The sequence below is a fragment of the Xenopus tropicalis genome, chromosome 4 (assembly GCF_000004195.4).
Source record: "Xenopus tropicalis strain Nigerian chromosome 4, UCB_Xtro_10.0, whole genome shotgun sequence".
NCBI classification, from domain to species: Eukaryota; Metazoa; Chordata; class Amphibia; order Anura; family Pipidae; genus Xenopus; species Xenopus tropicalis.
The window spans coordinates 15544968-15569970 of record NC_030680.2 but is presented as its reverse complement, the minus strand read 5'-3'; the positions used below and the strand labels follow the sequence as shown (position 1 = coordinate 15569970).

At 45.7% G+C, this 25003-nt stretch overlaps 1 protein-coding gene and 1 long non-coding RNA gene across 2 annotated transcripts in view; both read right to left on the bottom strand.

Moving 5' to 3' along the window:
• Nucleotides 1–25003, bottom strand: part of LOC108645362 (cleavage stimulation factor subunit 3-like) — a 73744-nt gene that overhangs the window by 46385 nt on the left and 2356 nt on the right. The window lies entirely within an intron of this gene.
• LOC116410286 lies at nucleotides 3629–5801 on the bottom strand. Its single transcript, XR_004222241.1, has 3 exons — nucleotides 5675–5801; nucleotides 4213–4245; nucleotides 3629–4077 (listed from the first exon to the last, which is right to left on the bottom strand). It is a non-coding gene; the product is annotated as an uncharacterized LOC116410286 (long non-coding RNA).

Sequence of the window (25003 nt, the reverse complement as noted above, 5' to 3'; positions counted from 1 at the left end):
AGAGAAGATGAAAAATGAATATTTCACAGGGCAAATGAATGCAAAGTTTGTAACAGTTTTCTTTTTCTGCTTACACTGTCACTGCTCTCCTCTGACTCCCCAGAATCAAAGTAGGGCTCGAATGGGGGCATGTCCCTTCGGTTCTCCTGGTTAAGGTAAGAAAACATTATTTTATGAGATCAACTCCGATCAATACAGAATATGATAAAACAAATCTTTAACATTTCTTTCATTGCACTTTCATCCGTTCATTGATTATTTCCTGCTTACCTCACAGTGACAGGAATGGTGGGAGGATGAGGAGTCATCCTGGTTAAAAGAGAGAGAAAATCACAAATTAATATTTCACAGGGCAAATGAATGCAAAGTTTGTAAAAGGTTTCTTTTTCTGCTTACGCTGTCACTGGAGTCCTCCGATGATGTTGGCTGTTGAAAAGACAGGAAAAGGGGATTAAAAATAAAGTCAGTTACAATCTTTAGACTACAGTCTGCGTGTTGCAATCTAACCCAACCTATAAAACTATTCCCATTAATTCAGCCCCACAGAACTACATTAACTCAGTTCCCTAGAGAAGATGCTAAAGTGAATGTTCTGTAGGGCGATCTGATGCCGGGATGGAAATTGTAATATAATTGTCTTTGCTGCTTACCCCAAAGAGTTTGTTTGGCTCCAACTGAGGCATGCACCTTCGATTCTCCTGGTTAAGATAAGAAAACTCAGATCAGTACAGAATATGATAAAACAAATCTTTAACATTTCTTTCATTGCACTTTCATCCGTTCATTGATTATTTCCTGCTTACCTCACAGTGACAGGAATGGTGGGAGGATGAGGAGTCATCCTGGATAAAAGAGAGAGAAAATCACAAATGAATATTTCACAGGGCAAATGAATGCAAAGTTTGTAAAAGGTTTCTTTTTCTGCTTACGTCATCAAGGCTCTTTTCAGGCTCCTGATAGTCCTAATGGGAATACAGAAAAAGGGGATTAAACTCAGTTCAGTTAAACTCCTTATTGCAGCGCAACACAACATATAAACGTAACCTATTGTGCCCATTGCTGCTTACCTGAGGCAGAGCGTCGCCTGCTCCCTCCTAGATTTGGGGGAAAAAAGAATAATATTGTATTAATTTAGTCCCATAAATCATTCTGAGATAAAACTTGTATAAAGGAAAATAATATAATACTGAGTGGCGCCATTTTCACAATATGTCTCCCTTCCCTTTTACTTACCTGACAGGTGTTATTGTCGGAGGGATTGTCAGCTGGTTCCTCCTAGTTAAGAAATAGAAAAGGCCCAGATCAGATCAATTCAATGTAGTAATGAGGATTTTGAGACAGGGTATAAATATCACAAAGGGACACAGTGGGAATGGCATTAATATGGCTGCTAAATAGAGATGTGGCGAACTGTTCGCCGGCGAACATCGGGTGTTCGCAAGTTCGGAAGTTCACAAACTTTTTGCGTATGTTTGCAATTTGGGTTCGCCGCGTTTTTTTTTCCGCTGCGTTTTTTCTCGGCCTAAAAGTGCCGCACAAGCCACACATGGCGTTTTTCAGCCTAGTACTGGTGTAAGCAAATCCCGTTTCCATGGTGCTAATAGTGCGACATAGCAAAAAATGCCGCGTATTTCCGCTAGGTCTGCCAGCTGCCTTTGCGGTTTTACGCAACGCTGTGTCAACAAAGTATTTTTCAGAGAAATTTTTGCCCTTGATCCCCCTCCGGCATGCCACTGTCCAGGTCGTGGCACCCTTTAAACAACTTTAAAATCAGTTTTCTGGCCAGAAATGCTTTTTGTAGGTTTTAAAGTTCGCCTTCCCATTGAAGTCTATGGGGTTCGCAAAGTTTGCGAATATTCGCGCTTTTTGGCGTAAGTTCGTGAACGCGTTCCCAAACTTTTTTTTGAGGTTCGCTACATCCCTACTGCTAAAGTGTAAGAGAGCAGAAACAATTATTTCTTCTTACCTGGCGAGTCTGAGCCCCGGGTGTTTCTGGGCGCTCCTGGGTAAGAAAGGGAAATGAAAAAGATGAGCGAGGTTGTATGATTTCTGTTGTAAATAAGCCGATTGGCTGATAAGGGACTTTGATTTGCGTTTATCCCTCTCTATTAGCCTTATGCTTACCTCAATCTCCTCGCCAGGCTCAGCAACCTGCTCTGGCTCCTCCTGATGAAGAGCAATACGATTAGTTATGGGATCAACTTACTATAGTTCTGTAGTTCATTATCATTAATTAACTCAGAAAATAAAATAGTTCCTTTACTACTTACCTGGCAGATGTTGGTACCAGGGGTCGGCGGCTCTGGGCAGGTGGTGTCGCCACAACCAACCGACGGAACCTGATTAAGAGAGGAAAATAGATCAGATTCACTGGGAAAAGTGGCGCGGGGATACAAACATGGGATGCACAGAGGCCGATATGGAAGGGAATCAGGGAACCATGTTACTGGGCCGAGTTACCGGCAGATTTATCTAAATTCTCCCACAAAAATCTCACAAAATTCTTATTTATTAAAAGATTCCAATGTAAAAAACACGAAGGAATAAAACCGCAGAACGAATACAAATAAGAGTGCGAAAACCTCATTTGCACAAGAATATTCAATATACAATATTCAATATAAATCAATACAAAAACCTCTCGAGCCAAAAATTCAATACAGATTGTTACGATTGGCCGGCGCGGCTCCCACTGACAGCTTTTAGACAGCACCATTTTGTATTAGTGTTTTTACACTTGGTAAATTACAAACAAATGGTGTAATTAGTAAAATATTCTATTTTTAGGGCTAAAAAAGGTGCGATGAAAACAAACAAAATATGAACATTAGTAAATAAAAAAGGGGGAGCGAATAGTAATAATGTATGGCGTCCTTTTCTGCTTACCAGGCAGATGGTGGTCTCCGGAAGAGCCTGGGAATGGGATAAACAAAAGTGATGTTATTTTATAGAATTAACGGCCTATCATCTATCAAGATCTATATAAGGCACAAAATGACTAAAGATATGTTTAGTACTGGGAAAAAAAGTGCTTTTGAGAAGATATCATTCATGTGTATATATAAATTCAGTCTGTACAGGTGTGGATCCGTTATCCAGAAACCTGTTATCAAGAAAGCTCCGAATTACAGAAAGCACGTCTCCCATAGACTTAATTTTAATCAAATAATTCAGAATTTTAATACTGATTCCCTTCTCTCTGTAATAATAAAACAGTACCTGTACTTGATCCCAACTAAGATATAATTACCCCTTATTGGGGGCAGAACAGTCCTATTGGGTTTATTTAATGGTTAAATGATTCCCTTTTCTCTGTAATAATAAAACAGTACCTGTACTTGATCCCAACTAAGATATAATTACCCCTTATTGTTGGCAGAACAGCCCTATTGGGTTAAATTAACATTTTATTGATATTTTAGTAGACTTAAGGTATGGAGATCCAGATTACGGAAAGACCCCTCATCCGGAATACCATTGGTCCCGAGCATTCTGGATAACGGGTCCTTCACCTGTACATTAATTTATTATTCTGATATGAATTCAAAGGGGAAGGGGCTGTCTCTTGCCAGGGAACCAAACATATTGAAAAGGGTTTCAGCAATAATAATCTATTATATATATATTGATATGTTATAGAATGTGCCATATATGGTTTGTGGTAATGAATGATTTTGTAGTTTAGATTTAAAAGTGAGAAAGTAGAAATGATGGGGGAATGGGGTCAGTAGTGAATATACCAGTAAATTCTCAGCGTTATTAAGGGCCTGTGACAAAGTCACATATAAATCTATAGGTCAGTAAATAATAAGGTTTCAATAACACAAATAACCAGGAAAGTTGTGTTTTTACAAATTGCTGCTTACCACAATGATGTCGCCAGCGGGTTCATCTTGGTGGTTCTAGGAAGGATAAAATCATGTTTTATTACAAGAATAAACGAGCAAAAATAGTAAAAAATAAAAGTAAATGAAATGGCTGGAAAAGCACATAGTGAGCAAAGTGTGATCATTATATTGTATTAACCCGTTCCTCTCTGCTTACCACGACGACCGCGCCGACTTCATCGCTTTCAATCTAGGAAGAATAAAAACACGTTTTATTACAAAATAAATGAGAAAGAGGCAAACAAATTGTAAATGCAATAGCTCGAATAGGGCAAATAGTAATGTGGGATTTTTATATTGAGTGAATCAGTTATTCTCTGCTTACCGCAAGAGATTCTCTCGGTTTATTCCGTCGTTTCTAGTGAAGAATAAAAAAAAGGTTTTATTATAAAAAGAAATGAGCGAATAGGCAAAGTAGAATGAATTCAGCAATACAATAGGGCGAGCAGATCACTTGGAAATTCAGGGACACTCCAATCAGTGCTGCCCTGCAACATGTATTTATTAGACGTGTCCCTGAATTTTCAAGTGATTTGGTCTCCCTACAATACTATATATATATATATATACTGGAACAAGGACAGCACTCCTAGGGTTTAAAGAATTGTGAGCAAAATGTAAATGCAAAAATAGAAAGGTTTATTATTCAATGTTTCGGTCTCACACAGAAACCTTCATCTGGAGTGTTTTATTTTTCACTCTAGATGAAGGTTTCTGTGTGAGACCAAAACGTTGAATAATAAACCTTTCTATTTTTGCATTTACATTTTGCTCACAATTCTTTAAATCCTAGGAGTGCTGTCCTTGTTCCAGTGCATTTTTTTGTACTAGCACCCAGGTTTTTTTGCTGCAAATGGTGTGCACCCTATGGACTATTTCCATATATATACATATGTATGTATATATGTATATATATGTATATATATGGGGAAATGGGGTCAGTAGTGAATATACCAGTAAATTCTCAGCGTTATTAAGGGCCTTTGACAAAGATATATATATATTTACTGACCTATAGATTTATATGTGACTTTGTCAAAGGCCCTTAATAACGCTGAGAATTTACTGGTATATTCACTACTGACCCCATTTCCCCATATATATATATATATATATAAAATAGTCCATATATATATATATATATATATATATATAGGTATAGGATCCCTTATCCGGAAAACCGTTATCCAGAAAGAAACAGTACCTGTACTTGATCCCTACTAAGATATAATTACCCCTTATTGGGGGCAGAACAGCCCTATTGGGTTTATTTAATGGTTAAATGATTCCCTTTTCTCTGTAATAATAAAACAGTACCTGTACTTGATCCCTACTAAGATATAATTACCCCTTATTGGGGGCAGAACAGCCCTATTGGGTTTATTTAATGGTTAAATGATTCCCTTTTCTCTGTAATAATAAAACAGTACCTGTACTTGATCCCAACTAAGATATAATTACCCCTTATTGGGGCAGAACAGCCCTATTGGGTTTATTTAATGGTTAAATGATTCCCTTTTCTCTGTAATAATAAAACAGTACCTGTACTTGATCCCAACTAAGATATAATTACCCCTTATTGGGGGCAGAACAGCCCTATTGGGTTTAAATAATGTTTAAATAATTTTTTAGTAGACAAGGTATGGAGATCCAAATTACGGAAAACTCCTTATCCGGAAAGCCCCAGGTCCCGAGCATTCTGGATAATGGTTCCTATACCTGTATATAGCAAGGCTATGAATAGCACTAAATGAGTGATATTAGAGTAAAAAGAATAAAGTTCTTACCCTTGGCACACAAGGGAGCCACGAAATTAAACGCCGAAACATTCTCTCAATTTCTCTCTATGGAGACAAAAAGAAATATCACTTTAGTTACAGTAATTAGTGAGTGAAATATGAGTGAAACTGTCAAAAAAAAGTGAAACAGCGAAAAATCTCCAAACATGAAAAAAAACGCACAGAAACACGACGCTTAGCATTTCTTTTCACGCGTGCGTCAATTTTTTTGACAAATTGTTGCCAAATTTTTGTGCCATTGTAAAAAAACTACACTAAAGCCCCCACAGCGCCAGTATTAAACTGATTAGTTATTATTATCTCTTATTCCTGCTAACGTTGGCACAAACATCCCTAGAGCTCCACCTACCTCAGTCGCCTGATCAAGAATGAGCCAGTTTGGCCGCTGTTTGGACACTTTGACTGTGCCCATTGTGACATCACAACGACATCACTCACAACAAACACTAATTACATTTACTCAAACCTTTGTGAGGTTCAAACCATTGTGACATCACATGTGCAACTGACTGGGAATGTGGGTTACATACATATAGTTACATAGGGTTGGAATAACAATGCCAGTCACGTGACCAGCCCCAGCTGGGAATGGGTATCATGTTACAGATACAAATGGCAGTTGAAATGGCAGATTTGTATTCCTGCACAGGCAGCGATGGGTTAATGTCTGTATAATAAATCAGCACTTGGGCAAAAACTGCCCCCAGCAGGGGGAAATTAACCACCGTTTGTCGTAGACCCATGAATGAGGTGTCAAATCGTGCGGCTTATTCGGGAATGGGGTGCTATGACTTTTCTGAGGGGTGGGTGGTTAATTGCCCCAGCATAGGGGATGCTGGGACATGTAGGCCAGTGACAGTTTTAGATCTACAGGCTGCAGGTCTGATAGGGGATGCTGGGACATGTAGGTCAGTGACAGTTATAGGACTACAGGCTGCAGGTCTGATAGGGGATGCTGGGACATGTAGGTCAGTGACAGTTATAGGACTACAGGCTGCAGGTCTGATAGGGGATTCTGGGACATGTAGGTCAGTGACAGTTACAGGACTACAAGATTTAGATCTGATAGGGGATGCTGGAACATGTAGGCCAATGACAGTTATAGGACTACAAGATTTAGGTCTGATAGGGGATGCTGGGACATGTAGGTCAGTGACAGTTATAGCAGGGGTCTGCAACCTTTTGGGTCAGAAGAGCCAAAAATTACATTTTACTAAATTTCAAATTTTTAAAGAGCCACAAAATTTTTTCTTGATCAATGATCAATATATTACTTAAAAACCACTTGTCCACACACGGGCATAGTGGAACCAATCATTACACATGTCTCAATTCAAAGAGACAGCGTAAAAAATAGTAAAATTGGTGGACATGTAGAGGGGAGAGAGGGGGAAGGAGAGAGAACAGCAATCAGGGGAACAAGGACTATTAATGACCATACATCAATAATCCAACTATCACCTTTATTCGGTCATTCATGGGAATCAAATTCCTTAGTGTGGATGCCCTGTGTATTATTTATGATAAATACACTGACTTAAGCTCTCAAATTATCCTGTGTTCTCTGCCAGATAATATTGCAAACCAGGCAAAATCAATTAACCATTTTAGCAAGGTAAATCGAGGGTTACGTGTAGCGATCTGGTCACAGCGTCCTCAGCGGCACTCTTAACATCAAGTATATACCATACATCAAGTGTGTCAATATTACTATAGAGGCGCTTACTCACAAATCAGCGCTCCTAATACCGCGCCGCCACTACCAACTGTGCATGGTCCGTACCAACGCCCACCCCCTCACTTGCATTCCGTGTGCAGAGCCTGAGCGCTCCCTTAAATTGGCCAGCCAACGGCGTCGGAAGCTATGAATCTTCCGATGGACTGACGACGCGTGTCACGGGGGAGGGGTGTGGTGAAAAGCGAGTACAAGTGGCTGAGAGATAGAGTCGGTGCCTAATCCTCGTTAATCAATTCAGAACGATTTTTAAATGTTTTTTTTTTATAAAATAAATAATATTTATGTATGGAACTAAAGAGCCGCAGCTTCACATCCAAAGAGCCGCATGTGGCTCGCGAGCCGCAGGTTGCAGACCCCTGAGTTATAGGATTACAGGCTTTAGGTCTGATAGGGGATGCTGGGACATGTAGGTCAGTTACAGTTATAGGACTACAAGCTGCAGGTCTGATAGGGGATGCTGGGACATGTAGGTCAGTGACAGTTTTAGATCTACAGGCTGCAGGTCTGATAGGGGATGCTGGGACATGTAGGCCAATGACAGTTATAGGACTACAGGCTTCAGGTCTGATAGGGGATGCTGGGACATGTAGGTCAGTGACAGTTTTAGATCTACAGGCTGCAGGTCTGATAGGGGATGCTGGGACATGTAGGCCAATGACAGTTATAGGACTACAGGCTTCAGGTCTGATAGGGGATGCTGGGACATGTAGGTCAATGACAGTTATAGGACTACAAGATTTAGGTCTGATAGGGGATGCTGGGACATGTAGGTCAATTACAGTTATAGGACTACAGGCGGAAGGTCTGATAGGGGATGCTGGGACATGTAGTTCAGTGACAGTTATAGGTCCACAGGCTGCAGGTCTTATAGAGGATGCTGGGACATGTAGGCCAGTGACAGTTACAGGACTACTGGCTGCAGGTCTGATAGGGGATGCTGGGACATGTAGTTCAGTGACAGTTATAGGTCTAAAGGCTGCAGGTCTGATAGGGGATGCTGGGACATGTAGGTCAGTGACAGTTATAGGACTACAAGATTTAGGTCTGATAGGGGATGCTGGGACATGTAGGTCAATGACAGTTATAGGACTACAAGATTTAGGTCTGATAGGGGATGCTGGGACATGTAGGTCAGTGACAGTTACAGGACTAAAAGATTTAGGTCTGATAGGGGATGCTGGGACATGTAGGTCAGTTACAGTTATAGGACTACAGGCTGCAGGTCTGATAGGGGATGCTGGGACATGTAGGTCAGTTACAGTTTTAGATCTACAGGCTGCAGGTCTGAGAGGGGATGCTGGGACATGTAGGCCAATGACAGTTATAGGACTACAGGCTTCAGGTCTGAAAGGGGATGCTGGGACATGTAGGTCAATGACAGTTATAGGACTACAGACTTCAGGTCTGATAGGGGATGCTGGGACATGTAGGTCAATTACAGTTATAGGACTACAGGCAGAAGGTCTGATAGGGGATGCTGGGACATGTAGGTCAATTACAGTTATAGGACTACAGGCGGAAGGTCTGATAGGGGATGCTGGGACATGTAGGTCAATTACAGTTATAGGACTACAGGCTGCAAGTCTGATAGGGGATGCTGGGACATGTAGGCCAGTGACAGTTACAGGACTACTGGCTGCAGGTCTTATAGAGGATGCTGGGACATGTAGGCCAGTGACAGTTACAGGACTACAGGCTGCAGGTCTGATAGGGGATTCTGGGACATGTAGGTCAGTGACAGTTATAGGACTACAGGCAGGACTACAGGCTGCAGGTCTGATAGGGGATGCTGGGACATGTAGGTCAGTGACAGTTATAGGACTACAGGCTGCAGGTCTGATAGGGGATGCTGGGACATGTAGGTCAGTGACAGTTACAGGACTACAGGCAGAAGGTCTGATAGGGGATGCTGGGACATGTAGGTCAGTGACAGTTACAGGCAGGGCCGCCATCAGAAATCACGGGGCCCCTCACAAGAAAATTTTCTGGGCCCCCCTCCCACCAGTGCAAAAGGACTCACAGCCAGCAGGGCCCCCCCCCCCCGTAATACATGGTAGCCAGCAGTGCCCCCCCCCCCAGTACATTGGTAGTCAGCAGGGCCCCCCCCCGTACATTAGTAGCTAGCAGTGCCCCCTAGTACATTGGTAGCTAGCAGTGCCCCCCCTAGTACATTGGTAGCCAGCAGTGCCCCCCCTAGTACATTGGTAGCCAGCAGTGCCCCCCCTAGTACATTGGTAGCCAGCAGTGCCCCCCCTAGTACATTGGTAGCTAGCAGTTCCCCCCTAGTACATTGGTAGCCAGCAGTGCCCCCCCTAGTACATTGGTAGCCAGCAGTGCCCCCCCAGTACATTGGTAGTCAGCAGGGCCCCCCCCCGTACATTAGTAGCTAGCAGTGCCCCCTAGTACATTGGTAGCCAGCAGTGCCCCCCCTAGTACATTGGTAGCTAGCAGTGCCCCCCCCAGTACATTGGTAGCCAGCAGTGCCCCCCTAGTACATTGGTAGCCAGCAGTGCCCCCCCTAGTACATTGGTAGCCAGCAGTGCCCCCTCTAGTACATTGGTAGCCAGCAGTGCCCCCCCTAGTACATTGGTAGCCAGCAATGCCCCCCCTAGTACATTGGTAGCCAGCAATGCCCCCCCTAGTACATTGGTAGAAAGCAGTGCCCCCCCTAGTACATTGGTAGCCAGCAGTGCCCCCCCCCAGTACATTGGTAGCCAGCAGGGCCCCCCACCCCAGTACATTGGTAGCCAGCAGGGCCCCCCACCCCAGTACATTGGTAGCCAGCAGGGCCCCCCACCCCAGTACATTGGTAGCCAGCAGGGCCCCCCACCCCAGTACATTGGTAGCCAGCAGGGCCCCCCACCCCAGTACATTGGTAGCCAGCACAGCACGGAACAGCACAGCACAGCCCCCGGCCTCTTGCCGTCTTCAGCGGCAGCTTCACGCTCCTCCGGCGAGGTAGTTCCTCGACGACGCCTCTGCACTTCTGAGTGCCGGCAAACGACAGGCCCTTTTATAAGGTTGCGCCCCGTGCGTACTGACGTGAATGTACGCACGGGGCGCAACCAATAGGATCACCCGCTGACCACCAATGACAGGGCCCGGAATTGATTTAAGGGGGCCCGAGCTAAGAAAACTGTAGCACAGCCGGGCCCCCTTTTAAGGTTAAAATTGTCCGGACCCGGGACGAATGTACCCCCTGTGCCCCCCTGATGGCGGCCCTGGTTACAGGACTACAAGATTTAGGTCTGATAGGGGATGCTGGGACATGTAGGTCAGTGACAGTTATAGGACTACAGGCAGAAGGTCTGATAGGGGATGCTGGGACATGTAGTTCAGTGACAGTTATAGGTCCACAGGCTGCAGGTCTTATAGAGGATGCTGGGACATGTAGGCCAGTGACAGTTACAGGACTACAGGCTGCAGGTCTGATAGGGGATGCTGGGATATGTAGGTCAGTGACAGTTATAGGACTACAGGCTGCAGGTCTGATAGGGCATTCTGGGACATGTAGGTCAGTGACAGCTACAGGACTACAAGATTTAGGTCTGATAGGGGATGCTGGGACATGTAGGTCAGTGACAGTTACAGGACTACAAGATTTAGGTCTGATAGGGGATGCTGGGACATGTAGGCCAGTGACAGCTACAGGACTACAGGCTGCACGTCTGATAGGGGATGCTGGGACATGTAGGCCAGTGACAGCTACAGGACTACAAGATTTAGGTCTGATAGGGGATGCTGGGACATGTAGGTCAGTGACAGCTACAGGACTACAAGATTTAGGTCTGATAGGGGATGCTGGGACATGTAGGTCAATGACAGTTATAGGACTACAAGATTTAGGTCTGATAGGGGATGCTGGGACATGTAGGTCAATGACAGTTATAGGACTACAAGATTTAGGTCTGATAGGGGATGCTGGGACATGTAGGTCAGTGACAGTTATAGGACTACAGGCAGAAGGTCTTAAAGGGGATGCTGGGACATGTAGGTCAATGACAGTTACAGGACTACAAGATTTAGGTCTGATAGGGGATGCTGGGACATGTAGGTCAGTGACAGTTATAGGACTACAGGCAGAAGGTCTTAAAGGGGATGCTGGGACATGTAGGTCAGTGACAGTTATAGGACTACAGGCAGAAGGTCTTAAAGGGGATGCTGGGACATGTAGGCCAATGACAGTTATAGGACTACAGGCTTCAGGTCTGATAGGGGATGCTGGGACATGTAGGTCAGTGACAGTTATAGGACTACAGGCAGAAGGTCTTAAAGGGGATGCTGGGACATGTAGGTCAGTGACAGCTATAGGACTACAGGCAGAAGGTCTTAAAGGGGATGCTGGGACATGTAGGCCAATGACAGTTATAGGACTACAGGCTTCAGGTCTGATAGGGGATGCTGGGACATGTAGTTCAGTGACAGTTTTAGGTCTACAGGCTTCAGGTCTGAGAGGGGATGCTGGGACATGTAGTTCAGTGACAGTTATAGGACTACAGGCTGCAGGTCTGATAGGGGATGACAAGTAAAGGAAGTGGGGACACGTTTAGTTCCTGGGTACTTAGCACTGTACCTTAGCACTTACCTGCAGCACATTTCCCTGCAAGCTAAGTGGACACATCCATGAGAGCTCTGTGTACCGATTCGTGGTTATCAGCTTTACGAGCCGGACCTTATTGCTACATTTACTCCTGACTCCATAACACACCGACTGCACGATGGGAGCAACAGAATTCAAAGCCAAGATGTGACATGGCATCCAAGCAAGAAACATTCGCTAGGCAGCCCTCCCAAAATGGTGGCACCTGGAGAGACAGCCATGAGATTACTACAGATCCTCAGTCACCCCAACCTGAGCCCAACAGCGTTTCTGCCAAACATCAATCCCCTCTAAACTGGAAGAAGTCAAAACCAACCTCCAGAATATTCCTGAGTGAGTGACTGAACTGAGCGTGGAATAACAACTGGGGGGCACCTCTAACCTACTTCCTGTGGCCCCGGCAGGACTACAGGCCCAACCCAAAGCCTGAAGAGATAGATTAGCCGATTATGAAAATTGCCAACTTTTATGGGTCTCCCAGAATGAGTGAAAGGAACTGATCCAGTAGCATTCACTAAAGACGGGCTAAAGGATCCCTCCCATTGGCTGCCTTCTTGCCCTTCTATGCAGTGAGTCCACTGAGTGCCAGGCAAGAGCACCCCTCTAGGATACCCCCTAGGCCCTTCTTGGACCCTATACTACAAGTGACCTGACAGAGCCCAGACATCATGGCGGAAGGGTCCATACGGTGTCCATATTTCTGGATTACTCAGCAGAGCTCCAGAGGAACAGGGAACTTTTACAGCTGTCAAGTGCGATGCAAACCTAAAATACGTTATGTTCTCCCCGGCCCAGGAAGTTACTGATTGGCTTGATGCTGAGGGACTCCATCACCTAGAGCCACAACACCCCTAAACGTGAGGCTGGCAACCTTCCCCATAGGCCCTCACAAGTGCCTCACATAGAGCAACAAGATTACTCTTACTGGCAGTATTTGATATGTGGGCGCATACTTCTTTCCCTAAGGCAACTCGACATTAACTGTGGAGTTAATATGTTGTCTTATGCCCTCTGCTGGCCTAACCCTGATTCCCCATGGCGGCCTTCCTGTCATAGGTAAGACCTACCTTTGGGCAACTAGACCCCCAAATATATTGTTTTGGGAACAATACCTGCCAAGGCCATTGGTCAGGTAGGGTAGGATGGGTTATCAGGGGAATATTCACTGTGTTTTATGTTATTGTTTGTGTTGTTTCCTAAACTGGTGTTTACGACAAAGCAGTCACATGTATGATCTAGGTCTGTCAACCCCTGTAACACAGACCCACAATAATTACTGTGGGTGGGCCACTTAGGGTAATGTCACATGGAGAGATTAGCTGCCTGTGATAGATCTCTGTTTGATTACACTAAGAAATATGCCCCTGATGTTCTTTTCTGCAGTAGGTGAAATATTAAAGGAACAGTAACACCAAAAAATGAAAGTGTATAAAAGTAACTAAAATATAATGTGCTGCTGCCCTGCACTGGTAAAAGTTGTGTGTTTACTTCAGAAAGTCTACTATAATTTATATAAATAAGCTGCTATGTAGTCATGGAGGCAGCCATTAGAAGGAGAAAAGGCACAGGCACATAGCAGATAACACTATTGTATTCTGCAGAGCTTATCCGTTATCTGCAATGTAACCTGTGCCTTTTCTCCTTTTTTCCAGCTTGAATGGCTGCCCCCGTGGCTACACAGCAGCTTATTATATCAATTATAGTAGTGTTACTGTAGCAAACACACCAGTTTTACCAGTGCAGGGCAACAGTGCATTATATTTTTATTACTTTAAAGCTCTTTCATTTTTTAGTGTTACTGTTCCTTTAATGGCACTAAAGAAACTTTGGATTGCGCACACATATCACGCCACTTTCTCCTCCCATGCTCGGGGTACCTCCATTTTGATCCACAAAGGTGCCCAATTTGAATTAATGGACCAACCACTGATCACTATGGCTGATATGTGCTGATGCCATACACACTACACAACCATCAATCCTAACTAATGTATATTATATATGCAGCTTTGGGGTTAAGAACCCTGAATTCTTTATTGTTTGTTATTGTTAAGGCGCCATAATTAATTTCTATGGCTTTTCTGGGAAGCCCAGCCATGCCATTTACTGAAGCATGACTGACCTGTGTCCCATTGGGCCCTAGTCCTGTGGGGCCTTGCTTACTGCCCACAGCCCACCTTTCTCCCTTTTGGCCTTGCAAGCCAGTTGCCCATCACCCTGCTTGGCCCCCTGCCACCCTGCTGGGCCACCCACCAGTCTCCCCTCTGGGCCCTTTAGTTGGCCAAGCACTGTGGGACCGAAAACTCCTCTGGAACAAAAATGGTTTAAGATGGCCATGCGTTTCACAATGATCTTACTGACAGGACACCTTTGGTCCAGGTGGCGGCTCTGGGATTCCCTCAGCACCATGCCTCAATTGGAGCAGTTCTGCTACACCCAAAGTATAGGGCCACATGTTGCATACAAACGCCATAAATGATGGCAGACAGACGCTGAAATATTTGGCGCAACTGTGCCTGATTTGCAGCAAAATGCATGAGCAGTTGAGTTCATTTTGTCGAATCAATACAATTGTGATAGGCCCAGCACAATTATGCCACTACAGTGATATTGAAAATCTGGGGGGGGAAAGGCATTGTGGGATAAAAACATGGCGATTGCCCTTGGTATTGCACTTAGCTCACTGGGCTTGCTGATGTAAATTAACCCTTACACGATCCTTCCTCTCCTGGGTGTTTTCCTTTGGTCAGATGACCTTTAGGAGACAGAAATATAACACTTGTCCTTTAAAGACTAAAATCACCGGTGCTAGGGCCTAAACATTTCAGATGACATGAAGTTACAGTGTGCTGCCATTTTGTTAGGTGTAAGCGCAGTCTGGATTGTGACAGCTGCCAGAGCGCCCTGAATGTTGAACGGGTTTGTTCCCGGAGTAGCCCTGACAGCACCCTGAGCACCAGTTCTTCCCTGATTGGAGCTTTAGAAGTCACCGTACCCTTAAAAGTAGTGCGGAATTGTACAGTACAGGGAATAGCTGTGCTGCCATTATGTTTTCCTGTGTTTCTGAAGAAGCCACAAGCAGACTTAGGGGCCTGATCCTACTGGAACTGCATGGCGGCCTGGACTGGGACTTGATATAGGCTAAGGTTGCCCCCTTCTGGCTTTAGTTTGACTGGGGGGGGGGTGATGCCGGGGATTTTGCCGGCGATAGGGCCCTGGCATTTCAAATTCACAGAGGCCCAAACAGTCCCCCAGCAGCCCAATAAATAGTGTCTATGGCATCTTACAGCAGCCCCTCTGGCATTTGCCAGAACCCACAGGTCGCCAGTCCGGGCCTGACTGCATGTATTACTCCATTCAACAATGTTTTCAGTAGGTCCCAGCCCTCTTGCCCAATGCAAGCTGCTCACTGCACTGCAAGAGGCTTATTGGGGGTGATAAAGAGGGTTGTAACCAGTATCTTCCCATCACCTTAATGTCCTGGCTTTCAAGTGACAACTATACACCATGGGATACTTGCAGCCCTTACCATTGATGCCAGTGGGAAGCACAACAATCAAATAACTTTTAATTTACAGTAGATTTGCCTGATGTACCAGTGAGTTAGTAACTTATGCTGACGTGCTCCCTATGTAGGCAGCTGTATCACACTGGGAGGGGTAATGCTATTTATGTAATGGAAAGTCTGAATATTGAATAGACTGCTTTATGAATAAAGTCATACAAAGATAAAAGTGTTAATCTTACCCTCCCTGATGTTTTATATGTGAAAGTATAACTGTGTATCCTGCTAATACTTAGGCCTTGCACCTTTGGTGCCTCAGCTCCACCATTTTATGCCAATCATTTCTGTGTATTAGTGACTATTCCAGCACTGTGTATAGCAGCACGGCAGCATTGGTTTCCCTCTGGCACCCCAGGCCTAACAGCAGGCTGCTCCTGTCACTGTTACAGCATATCCGATGATGAACCAGAGAGCGGCTGCGACACTGTGACTGGCTCCCCAAGTTCTGATTCTTCAGGACACGACAGCCCCTTTAAGAGCAGCTTTGTCAGGGATTTCTGACGTGTGAAATTGTCGCCTTTTGACAATTTTTCTCATTTTTGGCCACATTGGCTCTTCACTAAACATGATAGAACCCTCTGAGCTCCCCATTGCTTGTATTTAAGGGCTTTTCATTGAAAGAGGCAAAGTGGGCAATAATAACATATTTTTCATAGAAAATGACTTTAATCATTTATTATCTTAAATATTTTTACACTTTCTTAATTGTGCAGAAAACTGCAATCTATCCAATTAATACATACCCCCCAACTGTCCCGCTTTCTGTCCCGGTTTTTAGAGCGCATCCCGCTGTCCCGGATAGTTCCATGAATGTCCCGCATTTCCGTAATAAATTACGGAAATGCGGAACATTCATTGACTTATCCAGGACAGCGTGATGCGTTGGCGCTCCTTCTTCCCCAGCGGCTCCTCAGTGTATGCGGCTCCTTCTGCGGCGGTGACAGGCCCTTTTATAAGGTTGCGCCTGTGGGTGTGACGTCATTACGCACGGGCACAACCTTATAAAAGGGCCTGTCACCGCCGCAGAAGGAGCCGCATACACTGAGGAGCCGCTGGGGACGAAGAAGAAGAAGGGAGCGCTTTGTATGGGGCGGGACTGTCTCTATTGGGGGCACTGTGTATGTGGTGGGGGCTGTCTCTATTGGGGGCACTGTGTATGGGGGGGCTGTCTCTATTGGGGGCACTGTGTATGGGGGGGGCTGTCTCTATTGGGGGCACTGTGTATGGGGGGGCTGTCTCTATTGGGGGCACTGTGTATGGGGGGGTGTCTCAATTGGGGACACTGTTTTTGGAGGGGACTGTCTCAATTGGGTGCACTGTTTTTGGGGGGGACTGTCTCAATTGGGGGTACTGTTTTTGGGGGGACTGTCTCAATTGGGGACACTGTTTTTGGGGGGGACTGTCTCAATTGGGGGCACTGTTTTTGGGGGGACTGTCTCAATTGGGGGCACTGTGTATGGGGTGGGACTGTCTCAATTGGGGGCACTGTGTATGGGGGGCACTGTCTCAATTGGGGGCACTGTGTATGGGGGAAATTGGGGGCACTTTCTATGGGGGGCATTGTGTATGGGGGCACTGTGTATGGGTAGTACTGTCTTTTAGGCTATTGGGGGTACTGTGTATGGGGGGGCAAACTGGTACATAGTTATAACTCACTTACTGTATAACTGACTACCTTCTCTCTATATTTGTATTTTATATGTAGGAGTTGCTAAATTGTTTTCCTTAGGTAGTACAGTATGAGGGTATAGCACATTTGCGTCTGATCCCGCCATTTCTACTATATAAAAGGAGAATTTTTTTTTAAAAAAAATGGATGGGGTGTGGTAATTGGGGCGTGGTCACAAAAGTGGGCGTGGTCAAAATTTGCCACACTGCACGCACCGAATCTTTTTGTCCCTCTTTTCATTTTTCAAATGTTGGGAGGTATGTTAATATGCAACCGTTTGGAGACATCACTGTTGCTGGCACACTGGATATATATGAGTTTATAATGAAAAGTTAAAGAATGTGTTAATTTTTCACTTTTCAGCCGCTTTAAAGGCATCTAAGCCACTCTGAGCCTCCCTAATGCATCACAAATTGCATACCACCAGCTCTTTTGTTAGCCAGGTTCTAGACTTTTATTGCTCTAACAGTGGAGAAACCTGGAACATCAACAGAAACTTCCTGGCTTTCAAGTGACAATTACTGTATATAAAGGTTTATGTAAGTGCCCTGTAATTTGGGAAGGCCTTTAATGAACCTTTTAGAATAAAATACTTTTGAACCTCTACCAAAGCCACCTTTATCCGGCATTGGCCTCATACCTGCCCCCATGTTACCCTCTCCCTGCTGGGTGGAGCTGCCATACCACTTGCCTCTTCCATTTTTCATTGACACCAGGAAAGCAGAGTAATTAATGCTCCTGTGAATGAACACTCAGATGTGGCAGCAATATGGCAATTTCTACTAATATGTCAGATGTGAGTGTGTTGCACAGCGTGAGCTTAATGCAGTTGGTCTGTTTAATAGGAAAATAAACACAACCATAATTCTAAATTGGTTTATTTCTCATTATTGTAACTCTAATATCCCAGTGACTCAAACAGGGGTATCCAATGGTGCCTGAACTTTTATGTTACCGCTCGGCAAGTCAGGGGTCGGGAATGATGGGAATCTTCAGCCGAGGGGGGAGAACTCATCGCTGGGAAGCTTTTGTGATATTTTTATATTTATTATACCTACTGTGGCTCCATCATTGGGCCGTCATCTAATGTATCTTTCTCTTTTTAAAAAGCCTAATTTAAGGGACAGGTCTCAGCCGCCATTTCCCTGCCACCAACGCTCACTCTGGCACTTGCCCTGATTTCTCATTTTTATTTCTGGGATCAGAGGTGGGTGGAGCACTGATACACTGGGGGGGGGGCATTAAGGGAAATAATGGCAGAAACTAGAGAGGTACATGAAGAAAATGTGAGTGGTGCTTGTCGTGGCAAAACTCGTGCCCCAATATTACAATGTTTCACACTTCACAATGTTTCACACTTCAGTGTTGCTGAAACATTAAAATCAACATTGCCCTTGCGGGGGCAATTAACCGCCCACCCCTCAGAAAAGTCATAGCACCCCATTCCCGAATAAGCCGCACGGTTTGAAAACTCATTCATGGGTCTACAACAAACTAGTTATTCGCCAAAATCCCCATTATAAAAAAAAAAATCAATAGGTGAAGTCTGATTGGCTGTTGGTGGCTCCACCCACTTTTTAAAACCTAAAAATGCAGGCCCCTAGTGACCCTGGTGTTAATACTTTAAGAAAGGCAGCAGGTTGAATTTCCCCATTGAAAATCAATAGTTAAAGTCTGATTGGCTGTTGGTGGCTCCACCCACTTTTTCTAACTCTGAACCACGGTTACCAGGTGACTAGCTGTGCAAAGTTGGAGACCTTAGTATTAATATTTAAAGAATGGCAGCAGTTTAAATTTAAACATATGAAGTCTATAGGTGAAATCTGATTGGTTGTTGTTCACCACGCCCACTTTTTCTAACCTTGAGTACGAAGTCACGCAGTGACTGACCAATAAAATTCAATAGGTGAAATCTGATTGGCTGTTGGTTCAAAACTAAAACTGCCGTCCTCTAGTGGCCAACTGTGAAAAGTTTGGGGACCCTGGTGTTATTACTGTGAGAATGGCAGCAGGCTGAATTTCTCCATTTAAAGTCAATAGGTAAAATCTGATCTGGCTGTTGGTGGCTCCACCCACTTACAAAAATACAAAAACCTTAAATGCGTAGTCACCCAGTGTCTGACTATGCAAAGTTTGGGAACCCTGGCAACAAACCAATAAAAATCAATGGGTGAAATCTGATTGGTTGTTGGTGGCTCCACCCACTTTTAAAAACTAGAACTGCAGTCCACTAGTGACCAACTGTGAAAAGTTTGGCAGCAGGTTTTATTACCCCATTGAAAGTCAATAGGTAAACTCTGATTGGCTGTTGGTGGCTCCGCCCACTTTTTCTTATCTTGAACCACAGTTACCTGGGGCATAACCCTGCAAAGTTTGGGGACCCTGGGGTTATTACTGTGAGAATGGCAGCAGGTTGGATCCATAGGTAAAATCTGATTGGCTGTACACAGCTCTGCCCAATTTTGGGCATCCAACAATCATCATATTTTCATTCCGGCTGAGCCCCTGACTGTGTGATTCAAGTTTGGGGAGTGTCGCCTCAAAGCTGTAAGATTGGCATCAGTTTAAATTTTCCCATAATAATTGCCCTGCTGGGGCAATTAACCACCCACCCCTCAAATAAGTCATAGCACCCCATTCCCAAATAGGTCGCACGATTTGACACCTCATTCATGGGTCTACAACAAACGGTGGTTAATTGCCCCCTGCTGGGGCAATTAACCGCCCACCACTCAGAAAAGTCATAGCACCCCATTCCCAAATAAGCCACACGATTTGACACCTCATTCATGGGTCTACGACAAACGGTGGTTAATTGCCCCCCGCTGGGGCAATTAACGGCTCACCCCTCAGAAAAGTCATAGCACCCCATTCCCGAATAAGCCACACGATTTGACACCTCATTCATGGGTCTACGACAAACGGTGGTTAATTGCCCCCTGCTGGGGCAATTGACCGCCCACCCCTAGGAAAAGTCATAGCACCCCATTCCCGAATAGGCCGCACGATTTGACACCTCATTCATGGGTCTACAACAAACGGTGGTTAATTGCCCCCTGCTGGGGCAATTAACCGCCCACCCCTCAGAAAAGTCATAGCACCCCATTCCCGAATAAGCCACACGATTTGACACCTCATTCATGGGTCTACGACAAACGGTGGTTAATTGCCCCCTGCTGGGGCAATTAACCGCCCACCCCTCAGAAAAGTCATAGCACCCCATTCCCGAATAAGCCACATGGTTTGACACCTCATTCATGGGTCTACGACAAACGGTGGTTAATTGCCCCCTGCTGGGGCAATTAACCACCCACCCCTCATAAAGGTCATAGCACTCCATTCCCGAATAAGCCGCACAGTTTGACACCTCATTCATGGGTCTACGACAAACGGTGGTTAATTGCCCCCTGCTGGGGCAATTAACCGCCCCCCTCACAAAAGTCATAGCACCCCATTCCCGAATAAGCCGCACGATTTGACACTTCATTCATGGGTCTACAACAAACAGTGGTTAATTGCCCCCTGCTGGGGCAATTAACCACCCACCCCTCAAATAAGTCATAGCACCCCATTCCCAAGCCACATGGTTTGACACCAAATTCATGGGTCTATGACAAACGGTGGTTAATTGCTCCCTGCTGGGGCAATTAACCGCCCACTCCTCAGAAAAGTCATAGCACCCCATTCCCGAATAAGCCACACGATTTGACACCTCATTCATGGGTCTACGACAAACGGTGGTTAATTGCCCCCTGCTGGGGCAATTAACCGCCCACCCCTCAGAAAGGTCATAGCACTCCATTCCCGAATAAGCCGCACAGTTTGACACCTCATTCATGGGTCTACGACAAACGGTGGTTAATTGCCCCCTGCTGGGGCAATTAACCGCCCCCCTCACAAAAGTCATAGCACCCCATTCCCGAATAAGCCGCACGATTTGACACTTCATTCATGGGTCTACAACAAACGGTGGTTAATTGCCCCCTGCTGGGGCAATTAACCACCCACCCCTCAAATAAGTCATAGCACCCCATTCCCAAGCCACATGGTTTGACACCAAATTCATGGGTCTATGACAAACGGTGGTTAATTGCCCCCTGCTGGGGCAATTAACCGCCCACTCCTCAGAAAAGTCATAGCACCCCATTCCCGAATAAGCCACACGGTTTGACACCTCATTCATGGGTCTACGACAAACGGTGGTTAATTGCCCCCTGCTGGGGCAATTAACCGCCCACCCCTCAGAAAAGTCATAGCACTCCATTCCCGAATAAGCCGCACAGTTTGACACCTCATTCATGGGTCTACGACAAACGGTGGGATACACCAACCGCCAATATGTAAAAGACAAGATTACGAAAAAGTATGGTATAAGTGGGAGGAGGAAGGATGGCCCCAAGTTTGGGGAGTGTCGCCTCAAAGCTGTAAGATTGGCATCAGTTTAAATTTTCCCATAATAATTGCCCTGCTGGGGCAATTAACCACCCACCCCTCAAATAAGTCATAGCACCCCATTCCCAAATAGGCCGCACGATTTGACACCTCATTCATGGGTCTACAACAAACGGTGGTTAATTGCCCCCTGCTGGGGCAATTAACCGCCCACCACTCAGAAAAGTCATAGCACCCCATTCCCGAATAAGCCACACGATTTGACACCTCATTCATGGGTCTACGACAAACGGTGGTTAATTGCCCCCCGCTGGGGCAATTAACGGCTCACCCCTCAGAAAAGTCATAGCACCCCATTCCCGAATAAGCCACACGATTTGACACCTCATTCATGGGTCTACGACAAACGATGGTTAATTGCCCCCTGCTGGGGCAATTGACCGCCCACCCCTAGGAAAAGTCATAGCACCCCATTCCCGAATAGGCCGCACGATTTGACACCTCATTCATGGGTCTACAACAAACGGTGGTTAATTGCCCCCTGCTGGGGCAATTAACCGCCCACCCCTCAGAAAAGTCATAGCACCCCATTCCCGAATAAGCCACACGGTTTGACACCTCATTCATGGGTCTACGACAAACGGTGGTTAATTGCCCCTGCTGGGGCAATTAACCACCCCTCAGAAAGGTCATAGCACTCCATTCCCGAATAAGCCGCACAGTTTGACACCTCATTCATGGGTCTACGACAAACGGTGGTTAATTGCCCCCTGCTGGGGCAATTAACCGCCCCCCTCACAAAAGTCATAGCACCCCATTCCCGAATAAGCCGCACGATTTGACACTTCATTCATGGGTCTACAACAAACCACCCCTCAAATAAGTCATAGCACCCCATTCCCAAGCCACATGGTTTGACACCAAATTCATGGGTCTATGACAAACGGTGGTTAATTGCCCCCTGCTGGGGCAATTAACCGCCCACTCCTCAGAAAAGTCATAGCACCCCATTCCCGAATAAGCCACACGGTTTGACACCTCATTCATGGGTCTACGACAAACGGTGGTTAATTGCCCCCTGCTGGGGCAATTAACCGCCCACCCCTCAGAAAGGTCATAGCACTCCATTCCCGAATAAGCCGCACAGTTTGACACCTCATTCATGGGTCTACGACAAACGGTGGTTAATTGCCCCCTGCTGGGGCAATTAACTGGCCACCCCTCAGAAAAGTCATAGCACCCCATTCCCGAATAAGCCGCACGATTTGACACCTCATTCATGGGTCTACGACAAACGGTGGTTAATTGCCCCTGCTGGGGCAATTAACCGCCCACCCCTCAGAAAGGTCATAGTACTCCATTCCCGAATGCCCTAGACAGCCCCCCTAGTTATATAGAGCTTGGGGCAAGCAGCAGGCTGTAACCCTGAGTGTTTCAGTCAGTCGGTTAGGGTACACCAACCGCCAATATGTAAAAGACAAGATTACGAAAAAGTATGGTATAAGTGGGAGGAGGAAGGATGGCTCAGTGGTAGGGAGACTGCTTTACACCGATGGGCCTTGAGTTCGATTCCCGCCTGGGAGCCCTGCAAATTCAGCAGGGACCCTGGGACGGGGGAATCTGACTCATACCCAGCGTATGATTGTATGGGCCAGCTTGAGTTCGATTCCTGCCTGGGAGCTCTGCAAATTAAGCAGAGCCCCTGGGACGGGGGAATCTGACTCATACCCCAGCAATTGTAAGGCACCTCCGGCCCCACTGGGCCCCCTTACCTTGTGACCCTGGACAGAGTCACTTAACCTCATAATGTCCCAGCAATGAAGGTGTCTAGAAATGGCAAAAATTGCTGTCCTTTTTAATTACTGGCTACAAATCTATTAAATGTCCCTGTCACAGTGTCTATGGCAGCTGGAAGCAACAAGCCAATTGATAGTTGAGCTGAGCTACCCACAGGTAGGGCCTTCCTATATGTTTATGTTTTCCCTATTAATAACATTGGCATCAAACAACATGTTTTACTGTAAAATACCAGCCCTACCCGCGGGTCCCTACACCCCCTGAGCCTCTCCATCCACTTTTATCCCCCTTAATTCCCCTTGATATTTTATGGGGTGTCGAGTTTTACAAGGTGGGAGCTTGTTTGTTTACTGTTTGTGACTGGAAGCATCCCCTGCAGCCTGTAGTCCTATAACTGTCATTGGCCTACATGTCCCAGCATCCCCTATCAGACCTGCAGCCTGTAGTCTTATAACTGTAACTGACATACATGTCCCAGCATCCCCTATCAGACCTGCAGCCTGTAGTCTTATAACTGTAACTGACACACATGTCCCACCATCACTTATCAGACTTGCAGCTTGTAGTCCTATAACTATAACTGACCTACATGTCCCAGCATCCCCTATCAGACCTTCAGCCTGTAGTCCTATAACTGTAATTGACCTACATGTCCCAGCATCCCCTATCAGACCTAAATCTTGTAGTCCTATAACTGTCATTGACCTACATGTCCCAGCATCCGCTATCAGACCTGCAGCCTTTAGTCCTATAACTGTCATTGGCCTACATGTCCCAGCATCCCCTATCAGACCTGCAGCCTTTAGACCTATAACTGTCACTGAACTACATGACCCAGAATCCCCTATCAGACCTGCAGCCTGTTGTCCTATAACTGTCATTGGCCTACATGTCCCAGCATCCCCTATCAGACCTGCAGCCTGTTGTCCTATAACTGTCATTGGCCTACATGTTATACATACATACATATTTCATGAAACCCAAATAAGTGCCTGTAATCCTCCCCTCGCTTTCTATGGGATCCCCTCTATTTGAGAGCTGCCATTATTGCTACTCCCCCTATGTGCAGATTGATACCCCCCGGCCCATGTATTGGTACATTCTGTTTAACACTCAGACTCTCAGTATCTCTTGCTAGTAATGATGGCATCACATGGGCTGGAGCAAGGGATTGTGGGAGTTCTAGTAACAGCTGAGCGCTTCATGTTATGTAGCCATGATCTCTAACAGGAAGGCCCCCACCAATCACAACTGGCATATACCACTACCCAAAGGCCCTGCTTTATCTATGCCCATTCTAATGGGAACCCCTAAAAGCTGGGGGGGATTTAAAGGGGCAAATGATCAGATATTATTTTACAGACGGGTGAGATTTAGATGGGAACAGATCAGCAGGTCCCCTCACTATCCGGCATCAGTTTATAGGCCCGGCCATTTGTTTCCTAGAAGTTCTGCTCTGCCCAGAGATTTGCCCACAGTTATTTTGCTCCTATATATATATATTAGGCAGGTAGGAGGTCAGTACAAGATGGCACATCTGGCACATCAGCCGCTCC